At 45.6% G+C, this 20,743-nt stretch overlaps 1 protein-coding gene across 7 annotated transcripts in view; it reads left to right on the plus strand.

Moving 5' to 3' along the window:
* LOC115173472 (microtubule-actin cross-linking factor 1) overlaps nt 1-20,743 on the plus strand; it is a 259,398-nt gene that overhangs the window by 24,203 nt on the left and 214,452 nt on the right. The window lies entirely within an intron of this gene.

The following is a 20,743-nucleotide window of genomic DNA, read 5'->3' on the forward strand; positions in this document are numbered from 1 at the left end:
GTGTGTGTGTGTGTGTGTGTGTGTGATAGGGAGAGCACAAGTAATTAGTAGTTGTATGTCAAGAATACATGTAATATATCAGTGTGTCGTTCAGCCATTAGGTTTTGGCATTGTGTCAATAAATGAGTATTTGGTAACATTGTTATACTCAGTGGGGCTGGGCAACAACCATTACCGCGCAGGCATGAACACAGACAGACAGACAGACAGACAGACAGACAGACAGACAGACAGACAGACAGACAGACAGACAGACAGACAGACAGACAGACAGACAGACAGACAGACAGACAGACAGACAGACAGACAGACATGTTAATGCAGAGTGGATGCATTTCTGTGCGTAAGCTAAAAGACTGCAGCAATTAATTGCCCACAAGTATAACTCCATTTGCCGATAGCGATTACAGAATAGTTGCCAATGCCACACACATGTTGTTTCATGTTGATAAATGTAAGTGAATTTTATAACTGACACCTCACAGCCAATGCACTGAACTGTGGCGACAATGTTGAACTTGTTTTAGCCTACATTGTAACCAAACTTGGAGTAGTTGAGTCACACTGATAGTTAAGCTTCCTTGTCATTACTTCCAATAAGGACACTGTTTCCCCTACAAATAGTCATTGGAGTGGGGGCAAGGGCCCTGAAGTAACCTGTAGTAGAATCCTCCTTGGGGACCACGGCCCTCAGTCTACCCAGAACCATTAGATGCTTGACTTTCTATACCAACGGTAGTGTACACAATACACGTGCACTGTATAGAGGTCATATAGCTTTGTGTTTACTGTCCCTACTGGGGGATCTGACTGCAGAAGTGGTTTATGCAATGAACTTGACCCTATGGCCCATTTCCCACCTGTGAGGGATGGGCTTTTCAACTGCATGTCACTTGTGGCAGTTGCATGAAGAAAGGAGTAGGAAATGTGAACTCAGTCGGGTGCTGGCTGGCATCGCTTGACTGTAATTGGAAGAGGCTAAATGGTACCATTTTTAAATCATTCAGTAGTGTGTGTTCCACTGTGTTTTCTTCAGGGAGGTGACGGGTTCTCAATAACAATTGACAGGATATCCAGTAAGGGGCTGGCTGAGCACAAGGAAAAAGCACAGGGACGTGAATCATAAAATGGACAGCCACACATGTGATTTATGCGTGAGTGGATACTGGACAGGCGTACACCACTGAGACGAGGTGGCCCAAGACCGACACCAGTTTCAGGGGCTAGCTAAAACTAACAGACAGGAAAAAGTATTATAAACTTGTTTCCACCTAAAAGTTGAGGAAAAATGAGCAGAGGAAAGCTAGGGAGAAAGGCTTGCAAGGAAACCAGAGGGGAAAAAGTCCCATTAAGTTGAGAAGTTCGAGACCTAACTTAAGGCCTCTTGTTCCACCACTGCTATTCCCCCCGTATTCCTTAGCCTAAATGGAAAATTCCAGACTGTCTGTATGTGCGGTTCAACAAGACAGATCCACAACCCCCCTGACCTGAGGGGTTTCCGTCCATCCCGGCCTGTTGTTGCCGCCTATGAATTTGCCCGCTCGCCTGCCAACTCATGGCATCTCTGTGCTGTGACTTAGCGTTTTGTTTCCACAGCTACTAGTAGCCTGGGAATTACCAGGGACCATACGATATCACCATACTTAGGTGCCGATACGGTATGTATTGCGATTTGATTTTCCAAACATATTACCCCATCCACATCACTACTAGCTAGGCTCTATTGGTTGTTGTTACCCTTTAAGCAGACATGGAGCATTGGGTGGACGGTAAGGGCTTCCTCCCTGTAGCCTTTTCACCCCACAGTCCTCATATTATTATGCTCACACACACACACTTTCGTACATTTACACTTTTGGACTCTCACACTTCACAGAATGCGACACTCGCGCACACCCACACATGCTTCACACAGATTTTAACTTGCACAGTCCCACACTCACACATACTGTGCATATTCTGACGGAGTCAGCGAGCGGAAACTGACAGAAGAATATCAGGAAACGTTTGTATTTCCCCTCAGGAGTTGTGCTGAAGCTGGTGTCCCCAACTGAATTAAAATCTTTATGGCATACAGGAAGTGACCGGTCGTTCGAGGCCTGTTCTTCCCTGTCTCTGATTCGCCACACGCAGACATGTACAGTACCCCCGTGTCGTTCCACTGCTTCATTAAACTCTATCTACGCCGGGCTTTGAATATTATGGTGGCCTGTGAAAACTGATGCCACGGTCAGTTCAGCTGGCTGGACTTGAATTTGGGGTGAATTGGGGAAACAGTCTGGGGAAAAGAGGCTGTAACTTAACATTCGATCTCTAACTGACTGGAGTGCGGAATGTCCCAAATTCCATAATGGGTTTTGGTTATTGAAACTGTAACCTCCCCTGGTTTTAGGACTGACTGAGTATCCGCTGGAACGAGAACGAGAGGGGAGGGAGAGGTGGAACTGAGGCAGACGTATGAACGATTTGGATAGAGGGGTTGGATCGTTACAGCTGGATTTTTTTCCCTTCTCCCCCACGTGGCCTAGTTTCCCTCCCCGAATCCCTGGTTCCTGTTTGCCTCGGCTCACATGGTAGAATGCGGCTTGCGTGGACACAGCCCCTTATTCCTCCCTCTGTCATTCTACCTCTGTTTTTTTTTTACATGCATTTTCTTGCACTCTCTCCTCTCTTACACTTAGTCGTCCTCACATATCAGTTATTTTGCCATCAGTCTCTGTCTCCCTCTCTCAGTGGAATGAACTCCCTGTTCTCAGCAGTCTCTTTCTAGGCTCGCCCTCCTCAGGGCTCATTGCATAACTGATCTCCAGCTGATTTTTGGAAACTGTGTGTGTGTGTGTGTGTGTGTGTGTGTGTGTGTGTGTAATGAACAGTGCTGCTCCTCCCTCCTCTAACACAGCACAGGGCCCGCATTCATAACTGTAAGACTGGGTGTCTGTAAACTTGGCCTGATTGAAACAGAGACGGCTGACTGTGGCTTCCCCACAGCTCAGTCCAAATGTTGTCTGAATGTTAATGCCATGTTGGCTGGAGGCTGTGGGGTCTCCTGGAGTCGTTATTGAAATACCTCGGTCAGGTTTCTTTTCTTTATGTTGGCAATGCAATCTTTCAAGGTTGGCTGGAATGAACCCGCTGCTGTGTGTGGTTTATTTTTAGGCAAGAGTGGGTCAACCATACACATCTAGGCACTTTAATAGGCTCCTGCACATGTGTACCCCTATAGGGTGGGTGTGTGTCCACTCTGCAGGGCCCTTGGAGCGGTGCGTTGAGTAGAATGGATAATGAGGCTCCAGCAGGCCAGAGAAGCAGAGAGAGGGGCTCTAATGTGACCTCTGGACCGCTCCTGTCACACACACACACACTGCAGCAGCACTCCTCTATGCCAGCACATGTGTTTGTGACGCGAGTGGAGGGGGATGTGTATGTATCAAATGGAGGGGGTAGAGATGTCAAGATGAAGGGAGACTGGGTGGGAGAGGGAGAGAGAGACCTGTTAATGAATTAATCATGGAGTCCTATGCTAAAAGCACTATGTGGGGGACTGTGGCCTGGAGAGCATTGATTTCAGATGGATGCACAGGAGAGCCACTCTGCATGTCTATCCCTAGCAACACACACAGAACTGGTGTTCCCCTCCCCGACCCCAGAGCTCTACTTACATCATCTGTCTGGTTTGTCTGTTTGTGACAAGATGCAGCATTAGCGTAGGTTTTTCAGGGGAATAAAGATGAGGTAAGCTATAGGGGAATGATAATATACTTTGCAGGTCTTAATACTGGGATTACCTTACGTTCTCTCTCCTATTTCTTTTCACTGCAGATGTGCAGGGGCTGCAAAGCAGCTAAGAGTGAACTGCTCTCACAAAGGGCTCCCGGTTTCTCCCTATATTCCTCCCTTTCATTCTGTCTCTGTCGCTCTCTCTGTCTCTGTGTGTCTCTCTGTGACTTGGATAGGAGCCAGATGAGGTTGCTGCAAAGCAGCTATGACGAGGCTCCATCTGTCACAAAAGCCCCTCCAGTCTCTTAAGTTTCTCTCTTTCATTATCTCCCTTCCTCTACTCCTCCCCCTCTTTCTGGTCGGGAGTAAGGCGGTTTGCGTGGTAACTCTATACCTCCTCCACACCCCTCCTGACATGCTATCCGTCCGTCTCCATCCTGGAGGAGTGGACTGCTAGCTATCCTAGACTGTTGTCCAAGGAGACGGGGATTGGAGGAGGAGACGGTGGTTAAAAGAGGAAACGGTTTACTACCTGCCGCCTATCCCGTCACCATCTAGACTTTGGATGCACGCAGGACTCAGTGCTCCTAGACTGTGCTTTCTCTGTGCGTGTTGAGTAGGCCTATCCCAGGATTTGTCATGATTTAAAGCACCATTCTGACCTACTCTATTGAGGATGATAATGTAGCTTACAGAGTCCATTGGTTACTGTGTGCAGCCTTGAGGATATGCCAATGTGCGTCAGTCAAGTGTTTCTGTACGGGCCCAAGGAGCGGCTCCGGGAGCCTGGGTACCCGTCTGTGCCATCCCACTACTCCTTGTCATGTTTGGAATGACAGGGATCTGGAATGGATTAGGTGAGGATTGACCGTATCAGTCCGTTTACCATGCTATGTGACTGTGTGTGATATGTGACTAAGAGTTGTGAGACCCTGCTGGCCAATGGCCTGTGACTGGAGGTGTTGGTCCCGGGAAGAATCTCACTCTGAATCCTCCAGCTCGTGACTCTTAGCTGATCCAGCCATGACAGGACAGTAGGTAATAGAGCACGGCTACCATGCCGTCAAAGGTCACACTGTTGTTAGGTCCTACACACACACACACGCGCGTACACACCGCGTGTGAACGAACACACACAGAAATAATGTATTGAGAGTATGAGGGGGAAATCCCAGCAAAATGAATTTGAACGCTGGACCAATAGGAGATGATGTATCCGGTATTGGGCTCACCCCTGCCCTGATTGTGTGTGTCTGAATGCTTTAGGTGTGGGGCAGATTTGCCATTCAAATCAGTCCCAATGGTAAATATGTGGTGGTCCCGAAGGGGCGTCCCACAGAGACGACCCTAATCTCATTCATCCACTTTACCACACAGCAGTATCTCCCTATGAAAATTCAGCCAGGACCCCGCCCCCCCACAGACCGGGGTGCAGTGGAACGGCCCACTCCTTCTTAGCATTCCTCTGCCTGATGTGGCACCTTCCATTTACTCCACTGGCCTAATCGGAGGGGTGATTGTGACATAATGCCCATAAGCCACTTTTTTTTAATAGTTAATACATATTTTCAGTATGTGGTACTCAAACCTGCAACTTTTAGTGTATCATGCAACCAAATGAGCTTTAGGAACCTTTTTGATGCAGCCTATACCATGGATGTGGACATGATGAACATTTTGCCTCTTGTAGAGCTTAGACAATAGCCCATCCTACACTACATTCCAGTGCTTTTGTTCACCTGCTGTTGACTCAAATGCCTAAATCAGGTTGTTGTGTATGAGCTTCCTGCTTTTTGTTGTGAGGTTTAAAAGTGCCCCCCCCCCCACCTTCCACCTTCCTCCCCCTTGTTTCGAAAGTTGTGTGAAAGGTTCCCTTGCTATGTTATGAGTCTTCAATAGGCAGGTTTCCATTGACCTGTCTTTGTCACACACAAAAGTCCTTGCGACATGTGTGATGGAAACGGCAGATATAGGAGACATTTTTATCCGTTCGACGGGTGGCTTTAATCTTTTGTCAAACTTTCTTTATTGCGACAAATGATGGAAACATGTTTTTCTAATAAATTAATGCCGAATAATTTTGAAGGTACGCGGGGCACGTGATGTCACCGCGTAACTATAAAGTACTACTCCACACTTAATTCGAAATCCATTTTTTTTGTTCAACCATACAAATTGTTTCTTTGCAGGACAAGGATTGTCCTAACTTTCAAGAATGCCTGAATTGCTTCGCCTTCCTTTTCTGGTTGCCTGGATGCAAGTTTCACCTTTTCAAATATTTCAGATCTACAGGTGTGCAAGTATCACGGTGACACGGACCGTGGCGATGCTTTGGCACATGAGAATTATAAGAATATGGTAAATATTAGTCAATTATAAATGGGAACATGGCTAGTGATTTGATTTGAAAACCTTCATTGCCCATTTTAGAAACTGAAGGACTTCAGCTTCATTGGCTTTACATGGTCATAGAAAAACATGTACGGTGCAGAATCCCCAGAAAACCCCTCACACGTACGGTAGCAGGATATCGGTGAGAACGTGAAGAATTCAGTAGTCGCCCCTCACTCCTTGATAAAGCGTTCATCATGCCATTGCTATGAGGGAACAGCTCTCCGTTGGTATGTTCAGGCCATAGACGGTGTTCAGAGACGCGGTTGGTGGTCTTCTTTCACTCGCTCCACTCTTCTTCATCCTCGTCATGTCTGATTTACCTTTTAGAGTGGCCTTCTTTGTCTTTCCTCTCTCATCCTCCCTTTTTTCTCACCCTCCCTTCCCCCTCCTCGCCATCGCTCGTCTGGCATTCTCTGTCTAGGTCTCATCTCTTTATCGGTGTCTCTCTCTCGTCCTGCTCTTTCTCTTTCCCTCTCTCTTCCTGTTCTCGGTCTCTCCATGTCTTTACTAGGTCGGTAGTGGTAATCTGTTGTGGGCTCCAGCTTTGTTAACAAGCTTTGCTCCTAATTGAGAGACTCTAAAATGATCAGCCTGCAGGCAGTGATTTCTAAGCCTGTGTGTGTCTCTCTCTCTGGGTTTGTCTTTCTAATCAAATCAAAGTTTATTTGTCACGTGCGCCGAATTCAACGGGTGTAGACCTTAGTGAAATGCTTACTTACAGGCTCAAACCAACAGTGCAAAAAAGGTATTAGGTGAACAATAGGTAAGTAAAGAAATAAAAACAACAGTGAAAAATAACAGTAGCGAGGCTATATACAGGCATCGGTTAGTCGGGCTTATTGAGGTAGTGTGTACATGTAGATATGGTTAAAGTGACTATGCATATATGATAAACAGAGAGTAGCAGTAGCGTAAAAGAGGGGTTGGCGGGTGGTGGGACACAATGCAGATAGCCCGGTTAGCCAATGTGCAGGGGCACTGGTTGGTCAGGCCAAATGAGGTAGTATGTACATGAATGTATAGTTAAAGTGACTATGCATATATGATAAACAGAGTAGCAGCAGTGTAAAAGAGGGGTTGGGGGGGAGCACACAATGCAAATAGTCCGGGTAGCCATTTGATTACCTGTTCAGGAGTCTTATGACTTGGGGGTAAAAACTGTTGAAGCCTTTTTGTCCTAGACTTGGCACTCCGGTACTGCTTGCCATGCGGTAGTAGAGAGAACAGTCTATGACTGGGGTGGCTGGGGTCTTTGGCAATTTTAGTGCCTTCCTCTGACACTTCCTGGTGTAGAGGTCCTGGATGGCAGGCAGCTTAGCCCCAGTGATGTACTGGACCGTATGCACTACCCTCTGTAGTGCCTTGCGGTCGGAGGCCGAGCAATTGCCGTACCAGGCAGTGATGCAATCAGTCAGGATGCTCTTGATGGTGCAGCTGTAGAACCTTTTGAGGATCTCAGGACCCATGCCAAGTCTTTTTAGTTTCCTGGAGGGGAATAGGCTTTGTAGTGCCCTCTTCACGACTGTCTTGGTGTGTTTGGACCATTCTAGTTTGTTGGTGATGTGGACACCGAGAAACTTGAAGCTCTCAACCTGCTCCACTACAGCCTTGTCGATGAGAATGGGGGCGTGCTCGGTCCTCTTTTCCTGTAGTCCACAATCATCTCCTTAGTCTTGGTTACGTTGAGGGATAGGTTGTTATTCTGGCACCACCTGGCCAGGTCTCTGACCTCCTCCCTGTAGGCTGTCTCGTCGTTGTCGGTGATCAGGCCTACCACTGTTGTGCCATCGGCAAACTTAATGATGGTGTTGGAGTCGTGCCTGGTCATGCAGATGTTGGTGAACAGGGAGTACAGGAGGGGACTGAGCACACACCCCTGAGGGGCTCCAGTGTTGAGGATCAGTGTGGCAGATGTGTTGCTACCTACCCTCACCACCTGGGTGTGGCCTGTCAGGAAGTCCAGGATCCAGTTGCAGAGGGAGGTGTTTAGTCCCGGGATCCTTAGCTTAGTGATGAGCTTTGAGGGTACTATGGCGTTGAACGCTGAGATGTAGTCAATGATTAGCATTCTCACATAGGTGTTCCTTTTGTCCAGGTGAGAAAGGGCAGTGTGGAGTGCAATAGAGATTGTATCATCTGTGGATCTGTTTGGGCGGTATGCAAATTAGACTGGGTCTAGGGTTTCTGGGATAATGGTGTTGATGTGAGCCATGACCAGCCTTTCAAAGAACCTCATGGCTACAGACGTGAGTGCTATGGGTCTGTAGTCATTTAGGCAGGTTGCCTTCGTGTTCTTGGGCACAGGGACTATGGTGGTCTGCTTGAAACATGCAGGTATTACAGACTCAATCAGGGACATGTTGAAAATGTCAGTGAAGACACCTACCAGTTGGTCAGCACATGCCCGGAGCACAAGTCCTTGTAATCCGTCTGGCCCCGCAGCCTTGTGAATGTTGACTTGTTTTAAAGGTCTTTCTCACGTTGGCTACGGAGAGCGTGATCACACAGTCGTCCGGAGCAGCTGATGCTCTCATGCATGCCTCAGTGTTGCTTGCCTCGACGCAAGCACAGAAGTTATTTAGCTCATCTGGTAGGCTCGTGTCACTGGGAAGCTTGTGGCTGTGCTTCCCTTTGTAGTCTGTAATAGTTTGCAAGCCCTGCCACAAGACGAGCATCGGAGCCGGTGTAGTACGATTCAATCTTAGCCCTGTATTGATGCTTTGCCTGTTTGATGGTTCGTCGGAGGGCATAGCAGGATTTCTTATAAGCTTCCGGGTTAGTCCCGCACCTTGAAAGCGGCAGTTCTACCCTTTAGCTCAGTGCGAATGTTGCCTGTAGTCCATGGCTTCTGGTTGGGGTATGTACGTACAGTCACTGTGGGGACGATGTCCTCGATGCACTTATTGATGAAGCCAGTGGCTGATGTGGTGTACTCAATGCCATCGGAAGAATCCCGGAACATATTCCAGTCTGTGATAGAAAAACAGTCCTGTAGTTTAGCTTCTGCTTCATCTGACCACTTTTTTATAGACCAATTCACTGGTGCTTCCTGCTTTAATTTTTGCTTTCAAGCAGGAATCAGGAGGATAGAATTGTGGTCGGATTTACCAAATGGTGGCTGCTTATATTTTTCCTGTTTCATACGTGAACAATTGAATGAGACCCCCCTCCATGGTCACGGCCAGGGTCTGCCATTATCAATGGTGACTCTGGAGCAATTAACATTTAAATGTTTTATTGTCACATACACCAGATAGGTGCAGTGAAATGTGTTTTACAGGGTCAGCCATAGTAGTAAGGGTTAAGTGCTTTGCTCAAGGGCACATTGACAGATGTGATTTCAACTTGTCGGCTCAAGGATTCGAACTAGTAACCTTTCGGTTACTGGCCCAACGCTCTAAACGCTAGGCTACTTGCCGCCCTGTGCCTGTGTGCGTGCAAATCTCTGCATGCCACCACTCGTACATGCCATGTCCTGCCGATTTTTAATTGATTTTATTGCCACTGCCAGCACAATACCGGTGAATCATTTTCCATTGGGGAAAAAAATATATATATTTTCAAGGACCTATAATTTGTTATGAAGCAATGGTAAATTGATAGATTGAAAACGACCTCCATTTTATAAACTGGTAATTCATTTATGGAATTTTATATTGGATATTAGATTCGTATCGCTCACATGTTTATCTCTAAAACCTGACCTTTCTTTGCTAATTTAGGTCTTATAAAATACTAATTCAATTTGTTGTTCTCTACTTTAGCATCAGATGATATAAACGATATGCGAGACATATTGATGTGAGGTCCTCAAGGTGACTTTGTTTGCCTTAAATATCTTCCACTTATCTTCTCTGTTATTCTGTTGCAAGTATGGACCACATGCAGCATGCTTTCCAAACCAAGGTTGCCCGCTCGCCTTGGGGCATAAGTGAAATAATCAAGTCTTTTGTTGATAGAAATGTAAATCACAGCTAGCCTAGGCCCAAACCCTAAATGGGCTCAAGGCATGCAAATAAACAGTTAAATCATTCATCATAATGGAATGTAACTATTATATACTTGAGATAAAATGCCACAAATCATGAAACATTAAGGCAAAGTTTCTACAATATGTTTGATTTAGGCATAATAATTCCTCCAGTTCTGTGGAGCAGTGGTTCCCAACCTTTTAATAGTCCCATACCCCTTCAAACTTTCAACCTCCAGTTGCGTACCCTCTATCCCAGGGTCAGCGCACTCTCAAATGTTGTTTTTTGCCATCATTGTAAAACTGCCACACACACACACTATAGGATACATTTATTAAACATAAGAATGAGTTTTTGTCACAACCCGGCTCGTGGGAAGTGACAAAGCTCTTATAGGACCAGGGCACAAATAATAATAATAATAATAATAATAATAATCAATAATTTAGCTCTTTATTGTCATCTTACATATAAAATCTTATTTGTTCACTGAAAATTGTGAATAACTCACCACAGGTTAATGAGAAGGGTGTGCTTGAAAGGATGCACATAACTCTGCAATGTTGGGTTGTAATGGAGAGAGTCTCAGTCTTAAATCATTTTCCACACACAGTCTGTGCCTGTATATAGTTTTCATGCTAGTGAGGGCCGAGAATCCACTCTCGCATAGGTTTGTGTTTGCAAAGGGCATCAGTGTCTTAACAGCACGATTTGCCCAGGCAGGATACTCTGAGCGTAGCCCAATCCAGAAATCTGGCAGTGGCTTCTGATTTAAATTCAGTTTTCACCGAACCGCTTGTTGCAATTTCGATGAGGCTCTCTTGTTCAGATATCGGTAAGCGGACTGGAGGCAGGGCATGAAAGGGATAACAAATCCAGTTGTTTGTGTCATCCGTTTCGGGAAAGTACCTGTGTAATTGCCCACCAACTCACTCACTCACTCAGGTGCTTCGCTCTATCACATTTGACATTGTCCGTAATTGAGTTTATTTGCACACAAACAAATCATACAATGATGGAAAGACCTGTGTGTTGTCCTTGTTAATGCAGAAAGAGAAGAGCTCCAACTTCTTAATCATAGCCTCAATTTTGTCCCACACATTGAATATAGTTGTGGAGAGTCCCTGTAATCCTAGATTCAGATCATTCAGGCGAGGAAAAAACATCACCCAGATAGGCCAGTCGTGTGAGAAACTCGTCATCATGCAAGTGGTCCGACAAGTGAAAATTAAGGTCAGTAAAGAACTTTAAGCTCGACTCTCAATTAAAAAAAACCTTTCAATACTTTGCCCCTTGATAACCAGCGCACTTCTGTAGGTTGTAAAAGCATTACATGGTCACTGCCCATATCATTGCATAGTGCAGAAAATACATGGGAGTTCAGGGGCCTTGCTTTAACAAAGTTAACCATTTTCACTGTAGTGTCCAAAACGTCTTTCAAGCTGTCAGGCATTCCCTTGGCAGCAAGAGCCTCTCGATGGATACTACAGTGTACCCAAGTGGCGTTGGGGGCAACTGCTTGCACGCGCGTTACCACTCCACTATGTCTCCCTGTCATGGCTTTTGCGCCATCAGTACAGATACCAACACATCTTGACCACCAAAGTCCATTTGATGTCACAAAGCTGTCCAGTACTTTAAAAATATCCTCTCATGTTGTCCTGGTTTCCAGTGGTTTGCAGAAGAAGATGTCTTCCTTAATTGACCCCTCCATAAACGTAACGGACATATACCAGGAGCTGTGCCAGGCCCGCCACGTCTGTTGACTCATCCAGCTGTAACGCATAGAATTCACTGGCTTGTATGCGAAGCAGTAGTTGTTTCAAAACATCTCCTGCCATGTCACTGATGTGTCGTGAACAGTGTTGTTTGATGAAGACATTGCCTGTATAGTTTTTTGGGCCTTTCCCCCAGCATTGTCCCAGCCATATCTGTGGCAGCAGGAATAATTAAGTCCTCCACAATAGTATGGGGCTTGCCTGTCCTAGCCACTCAGTAGCTCACCATATAAGACGCTTCTAACCCCTTCTTATTAATGGTATCTGTTGATTTTCTACATGTCTTACTACTCCAAAGTCGTCTTAATTCTCGCTCAAACTCCCGTGGCTTTTTTTTCTCAAATTGGCATGCCTGCGCAAGAGTGAAGGTTTCATGGAGTTGTGAGAGAGTACTTTTGCACATATAACACACTGTGGCTGAGGAAAGGCTCTACTCCCAATATAAGTGAACCCCAAATCAATGTAGTTCTCATCATATTTGCACCTCTTTGATGGTCCAATGTCCCTGTCTGATGTTTGGTGCTTTCCCGGGTAAGGGGGCAGTAGCTCTTCGGCTGCGTCAGATTCACAACTGTCAGTGTCCAAGCTAGCTGGGCTAACAACAAATGTAGAATTACGGATGCTAGCATTGCATGTGCTTGTGGAAGCAGAACAACTTGTGTCGTCGACAGGTGCAGGTGTAGTACTGCTGGTAGTAGCAGTACTACCAGTAGAGCTGCTATGTGTCTCTATGGACACGGGCCTTACTTTTCTTTTTAACCATTTTATCCATTTTTGAGCAAACGGAATGAGCAGCAGCTACGTTTGGCTACATATGGACCGTTAGTGGAATTCCCACGAGAGAGTAACGGTTAATGTGATTGGATGTTAATTATTTGACTAGGCTACCTGTGTTTGACATTGTGTTTAATTTTGTGTCGCTGAACACTAGATGGTTTAATTTTATTTTGGGCAGTGAAATGAGGCTACTCAGGCGAGGGGGGGGGGGGGGGGAACTCACCCAAATGGATTGCCCCGTTGTAAAATTTAAATGGACAGTTAAAAAAATACATATGTGAATCTCATTTTTTGTTTGGCGTACCCCCGACCGGCATTGTGCGTACCCCAGTTTGGTAATACCTGCTGTAGAGGATAATACTAATTGGAAACTCTTTTTGGCAATACAACTATCATCTTCACACTGGGATTAGTGAAGTCAAAGAGAGGGTGGAACAATGAGACAAGGGACACATTCAGTACAGTGCGCTCCAGACAGAATCCCTGAGTGTTGAAAGGAAGAAGGGATGTTTTGAAAGTGTTGTATGAGGAGGAGGGAAGAGGATCTGATTTGGAAGCTCATTCCCGGATTACAGAGAAGGAGGGGGGATGACGGGAAGATTTAGCGAGACTGCAAAATGACTCCCTAATTACAGGAAAAGGATGAGAGAGAAAAGGAAAATGGAGAAGGTAGAGGAGGGGAGACGGAGTGAATGAATGGACTCTGTTTTGAGTGGAGTGGCTTGCAGGTTTGGGGAATTGGGGGCAAATTTCATTTGGCTCCTTTCAGGAAAGGTGAAAAAGCTGATGAAGCGAATAGGCAATGTTTAAAATTGATTGATTGAGTCATCTCCATGAATTTCCCCCATTTTAAAATGGATTTTAGCCCCATCTCGATAGTTAGGATTTGACCAAATCCTCACTTGCACCTTATCTCCCCTACCTCAACCTACCTGTAGGTTAAGCATTTACGAGCACATTTGCAGAGCATTTTTACTACTAAAGAACTTAAACTGTAATCCCTTTCAAAACAGAGTGATTATTCTAAAGGACATCTCCTTTTTTTTTAATGTCAGGTCTCTCAACTGTGTGCTCATAATGAACGGCTGTGGTTTAGATATGACCAATTTAGCCGCTAAGTGGCGGTGATGGAAACCACGGCTGACTCATCCGACAGTGGACGTAGTGATGGATTGCACCACTTCACCTGCCTGTCTGCATTTGCTACTACTGCTCTGTAAGCAAAATGGTTCAAGAGTAGGTAGTATAGAACTGCGTGCCCATGCAAACATTGTATTTGTGTGTCAGAGTCCATCTGTTGGGGTGGGTCTGTTTCTGCCCCCCTCTCTAATCACCCAGTTTGGCCCACAGAGCCAGGAGTGCAGTATAGCGCTCTGTGCCACGCTGGGTGCCCACCAGGCTGTGTGGTTTAAAGCAGGTCTGCATGGCATCATACCGTCTGCTCAGATCCTTCAAGTAGGCATTCCACCTCCTCTTGTCTTTCTTCTCTTGCTCTTTCCTCTCTCTCTCTCTCTTTTACTAAGAGGAGTGAGAATTAATTAGAGATGCTGATGGAAAGACCAGAGTTGGAGGAGCCAAGGTTCAGGGTGAGCTGCTACTGGCAGATAGACAGAGGCTATAAAGGCCATGGGGAATCAGGGTCACAGCAGAGCAGCACACACACACACACACACACACACACACACACACACACACACACACGGTCCTGCCTAATGGCAGCTGAAGGAGAGGGATTTGAGTGACAGAGACCGACCTATATCGCTGGGCTAGTAGCTAATAATTGTTAGCTCGAGCTGTATTAGCATTTAGCTACGTTTTTAAAGCAATGCTAGCTAAAATCCCTTTAGGCAACTTTTGTTTTCTTTTAATGGAAGGACATCCCTCTACAAATGCACATGGCTGTTGTACCTATGAATATAATCTGGTATTTTTTTCAATTTAAAATGTATGCCAAGCAAAAACCATTGAACAAGGGCTACTTTTAACAATTTCCACAGAATGTAAAAAAAACAAATTTAGTGGAAGAACTTTGGTAACGGATTTTACAGTAAAATCTCCCTCAAGTTTTTACTCGGCCAAGTTTCCCCAAAGCTCTCTTAAATATCTACTCTGAATTTAGATTCAAAGATGTCTGCAGAAAGAATGGGGTGTCAGCAGAGTAGGGTTCAGTACATTACAATGTACTATTGTATTGGAATGGGCTCTACTCACTGTACTGTCATCCAAACTTGTAAAACATAAGTTTATGATAGGGTCCAGTCTGGACCCCTATCTTGAACATCTGTGGACATTAACATCAAGGCCAGGGTGGACTGACCACATTTCTTTACTACTTTTTAACATCCACAGACGTCCGGTGTTGGGCGGTGCTCAGTGGGTGAGGTTGCTGGCTAAAGTAAATGGAAAGGGGGGGCTCATGATGGGGGTCAGTAAGAGGGGAAAGGCAAAGGTTGTCCAGACGGTTTAACACTCTTGCTTTGACCACCAGATGACAGAAAGATAAAGAACACAGTTATCAGCTGAACTTAACAGTATACCAGTAGCAGGGAGGACAGTAGTACTGAACTTAACAGTATACCAGTAGCAGGGAGCACAGTAGTACTGAACTTAACAGTATACCAGTAGCAGGGAGCACAGTAGTACTGAACTTAACAGTATACCAGTAGCAGGGAGGACAGTAGTACTGAACTTAACAGTATACCAGTAGCAGGTGACCCAACTGTGGTTAGTGACCATAATGATTTCCCATGGTAGCCAATTCAGTTGCAGTAATTATGTTTTATCATTTTTGGGGGGATAATTCATAAGCAAAATTTATATCAGCACTTCTGATACCTTTTTTTTTTTTTAAAGACTTTTTCTCGGGTGGATGTTTTTGAAAGACCCCTTTTTTAAAATATGTTTATCCAGAAACCACAGCCTTTACATATGCCTAATTTTTAAGATGAAAAAAATTTATAATGACTTAATTTCCCCAAAAATAGATTCTCAGGTTTCATTTGACTTCCAATTTGACATGATCCTATAAACTTCCCATGTTGGTGCTCTTGGTCCTTTCACGTGGAAATGCCCTGTAGCATTAAAAGCCCCCCCCATCTGCAACCGGAGGAGGAGTGGGAAAGGGGGGGGGCACTTGACTCCTCCAGGTTAGCTGGTCTCCCCGTCTGCCACCCCTCTTTTTATAATCCCCCTCTCTCTCCATTCCTCCCTCCCTACTTAATCTGTCGTTCCCTTACTCTGCCACTCCCTCTTTTAATCCAAGCATTTTAATCAGCCCTCTAAAACAATACCATGCCAAGAGGCAGGATGGAAAGATGAACCCAGCACTTCTAGGTGTGAGGGGCTAGCAGGGGGATGAGGGAGGACGGGTGGAATGAGAAAAGGAGATCGGTGGGGTTGGTGGGAGGGAGGTGGGGATGGAATGATGAGGTAGAGGGTGTGGCATGGGGCGGAGAAAAGAGTGAGGAGATGGGAATGGAGGAATGGAGGGATGAAGGGATGAAGGGAGGAGGTGTAGTAAAGCCTTCTGTTGGTAACGCTCCCATCAAGAGGAGGATCAATGAGCTCTGCAGGCTGGCTGGGATGAAGTGTGTGTGTGTGTGTGTGTGTGTGTGTGTGTGTGTGTGTGCGTGGTCTAGTGGTATGTATGAGTAAGTGGTAGAGCCTTGTTCTCCAAATATGATCATATTTTTCAAGTAGGTGCATTTGTCTTTTTGTGCATGCTTTGTTTCAGATTGATAATGTTTGTACTTTGTCTTGTCAGCACAGGGACAGTACTGTATAGATGGTGAATCTATGTAGAAGTGTGATTGAGTAACTTTTAGAACCATGTCCTCAGCCCTTATATATGCGAACGGCATCTGGTATTTCCAGGAGTGTCTTAGCGTGTGTGTGTGTGTGTGTGTCAGACCTGCATGGGTACAGTGACTGTTGTGTGCTAGCAGGCCTCAGTCAGGCAGCGGTGACACAGCACGACAGAGTGAGAGACGCAGGGCTGGGGAAACATTCCTGAAATGACAGGGAGGGAGGAGAGGAAGTCATGTTTTACCGGTCTTAAAGATGCAGTGTCTGGAGTGGAACTAAAACCAAACACCGTCTAACAGGCAGGCAGACGCATTCTGCACACAAACAGGCTTAACGTGCAGACTGTGCATGCACAAAACACACACAAACCCCCCACTTAACATGATACAGTACAGCTTCCACAGCTCACTCAAATTATCCTCCATGTCAATCTTCCCAAAACCCATGTTTACAGTGCAGCCAAGCTGATGACTGGAACCACACGCAGTCTATCACAGAACTGAACCAACAGCTGTTTTTGCTTCTGTTTATGGCCCAGTTAAGCCTCCTCCGTTCCATTGCATGAATAACTAAATGAATGCAAGTACAATATATCTCTATTGTAAATTGGGAAAGAATTGACTTGTGGTCAAAGTGGTGACGATGAGGATAAGGAAGAGGAGAAAGAGAAGGACGGAGTGAGGAAGTTGAGAAACGGCAAGGCTGGAGAAACCTCTGCGACGTAATCTGAGAATGTAGAGGGAGAATCAAGCCCTTCGACTTCATATTCCACACTGCTAGGATAACAGGTGTGGGCCACATGCTTCAAATAAAAAATGAAAAAACGTTCAAACGGGGCCGTGCGTCTGAGCCCAAATCTGTGCATTGTTTGCATCAGGAAGCACTCACGATCTATGCGTTCTGGCACGTGGCGGAGAGGATGTGTTTTCCAACCCTACGCCCTCAAATCGGTTGTTTCATCCACATCCCCGTCTAGTGTCCTCTTATCACCTTGTGCTATAACATTTTCTAAATCCTTTTGAATCTGGAGTCTTATTTACTTCATCAGAGAAAGCGACTTGGCTAGGCGTCGTACAGCTAGCCGCTAGGCTAACCTCTGGCTAACACACCACTGGGCCTTCAGTCTCTTCTGGAAGTGGAGCTGTTTTTTTTTAAATAGCTCTGAATATTGATTCCGTTTGGCTGTAACAGACTGTCCTTATTTCAGTGGCTGTCTGTATGTGGGTGTCTAAAAACTAGGTCAGTTCGTGGTGGTAAATTTGCCTGTCAGGGATTTTGGTTAGCCTACATTTTATTATATGAAGTCCGACAGGTAACTGCCAAGATAAAGGAAACACTTGAGCAAATGAGGGATACAAAGTCTATTGAAAGTAGGTGCTTCCACACATGTGTGGTTGAACCATGAAAAGATGCCCAGTTGCCCATTATTTTGGCTACCGTGGCTAGAAGAAGGGATCTCCGTGACTTTGAAAGAGGGGTCTCAAAGGAGTATAGTGGGAGTACTGTGTGTCTTAGTCACCAGATCTCAACCCAATTAAACTCTTCTAGGAGATTTTGGAGCGGCGCCTGAGACAGTGTTTTATGGAGTTCCAGACGCTTGTCGAATTTATGCCAAGGCGCATTGAAGCTGTTCTGGCCCAACGCCTTATTGAAACACTTTTTTATTTTGGCGTTATCTGTATGTTTTAAAGCATGTTTCAGTGGATTTGTCAGTTAGTGTTGGCTGAGTTTTTGTGTTGGTGTGGGCATGGACTGGACATGATGGGCGCCATCTGCTTGTACCTGCGACAGATAGACACACACAGATAGAGACACACACAGATAGAGACACACACAGATAGAGACACACACAGATAGAGACACACACAGATAGAGACACACACAGATAGAGACACACACACACAGACAGACACACACACACAGACAGACACTGACTGACTGACTGACTGACTGACTGACGGTGATTGGGCAGAACGTGTTGTGGCGTGTGCGTCTGTCTCTCTGGGTCGGGACAGGTCAGGCAGACGCTCCACACATCTGCTTTGGTACAACGCACATCTGGGTTTTCATTCCTGAAGCTCGATGTAAATATGTTGCAGAGAGAGTGTTCTAATCTGTGAACTTGCACTCTCCAGAAACAGAGGGAGAGAGAGAGAGAGAGAGAGAGAGCGACTACAGACGTATAGCTATGAGCCATGGGTACAGCCATGCCTGGGATTGCTTAGATCTCACCTTTTGGCTCCACATGCAAAGTGTTCTCCACACCTCTTGACTGCAACAGGCGTAATCATCCAGTAACTGACTAGGATATAGAAGAACACTGTCCGACATTTTAATACCAGAGCAACGACGAGATGGAACAGGGATGGTAGAGGAGATTGTAGGCTAATCCGTTAAATGCTTTCGTCACCATGGAATAAAACTAGCGTTACATACTCAAAATATTCAAATAGGATTTGAAAGCGACTCTTTTTACCAAATTGCATTTCCACTTATTGATATCTGTTACGTCATTAAGGTCTTTCATGTTTCCCTTTTGATCTAATGGTTTTCCAAATGGCAATGGAAGGAGGAGCTGAGTGTAGAGGCAACCTTTGAGGAAACATCGAAGGCATCAGGAGGCTTCTTATAGGCTTCCTTCTAAGATGCCCTTTGACCTCTCACACCTTAGCGTGGTGTCTGACCTCTCACCTCTGTTGTCTCAGGGGAAGTCCCAACAGCCGAGGGACAGCATCTGTGGGAGGCCCTGAGATGCTGCTGAGCTGCAACCTAATGACCTGCCATCAGTAGCTTGTAGATTCATTGACCGACCCTCCCTCCAGAGACGGTTGTCTCTCTGTCTCTGTCTCTTTCGTTCTCGGTCTGTCTCTCTCTCGGTCTCTCTCTGTCTTTTTCTCTCTTCCTTGAGGACAGAACTACCTTCTCAGATTCTCTGCCTCTCTCTCTCTATGGTCATTACTCACTTTTGTCAGTCCTACTCTCTCTGCACACTCGTTACTTGCTCAGTTTGACTGTCAATCTCTCTCCTAATGACTGCTCTGTCCTCGTGCCCTGCTACTAATAACTTGTGCCCTAGATCATGGAATTGATTGTTATCTAGCACTTGGCTGTCTTCCCCTGCAATATCCCTGTTATACTATACAATGGAGTGTATATTAGGTGTGCGCCGAGGCACTGTTCTGTTCCTGTTATTTTTCTAGCAGCCTCAATGTTCCATTGCTCTCTGTGCAAGCTCTGTCTTTACAAACGCTCCTACGGGCTCATTTTACTCTTGAGCTAAATATCTCGTGCGTAGTTGTACCATAAAGGAAATTGCACTATGACCACTTTTTAATTTATTTTTTTAAAGTAAGCACAACAACACTATCAGAAGCGGCACTCTAAATTGGGCTATCCCTTTTCCTACTCCCCTCTCCTAATAGCCCTCTTAATAAGGTCATCTTACAGCTCTGTATCAAAATAATAGTGACTAACACAACTAAAGAAAACCGCTTCATTTCAATAGGTCTCGCTATTTCCACAGTGTGTTGCGGTGAAGGTTGCGACGGTTTCGAATACTCAACACTTCCCGCGGGTGGGGTGTAGTTTATTTGTGGAGGAGGAGGCTCCCAGTTCTATTTTCCTCTGGGGAGGAACGTAATAGAGGTGGTCTGTTTTAATGAGCTCCACCCTTCCCCTGTTCATTACTTAACAAGGTCTGCATTCTGGAACATTCCACAGTAGAAGAGATAGAAGACACTTTCTGTTGTAGCACCTTTTTAACATAATGTGTAACAACCACACATGTAGTCATAACACCCGTCGTGAGAACACATCTAGAAATATTGCAATGCTTGTGGTTAGCTTGTTACTCTCTTTGCATGGCAACTAGTCCAGGGTCAGTTTACTGTGTAGGTTAATTGTTTAACTTGGGTCTATGTTGGTGAGAATCACAGGTCCTAAATCAGTTCTTAGTGGCAGGAAGTAATCGGCCTCTTGCTGCGGATAGATGTCTTGTTCAGGCTGACAGAGCTGTGATCTCGCTCCAGTAAGCGCCTCGCCAACTCCAGGGCTCTGGAAATGGGTGGGTGGCTTGATGCTACAGGGACACGTTTTCATTGACCAGTTTCCTGATTCACAACAATGTGATGGAGAGCCGTCTGGCACGTCATGGCTCCAGAGACCTAGTTATGCTGCTTGAGAGCTGCGGTGGGTCTTGCTCCAACAAGCTCCTCTTTAGGCCGTGGAGTAGGTGGGTGTGAGCGCCAGCAGATCACAGCGATGCAGACTGCTATTTGCCCATTCACTGGGGACACGCATCAA

The sequence above is a fragment of the Salmo trutta genome, chromosome 34, assembly GCF_901001165.1.
Source record: "Salmo trutta chromosome 34, fSalTru1.1, whole genome shotgun sequence".
NCBI lineage: Eukaryota > Metazoa > Chordata > Actinopteri > Salmoniformes > Salmonidae > Salmo > Salmo trutta.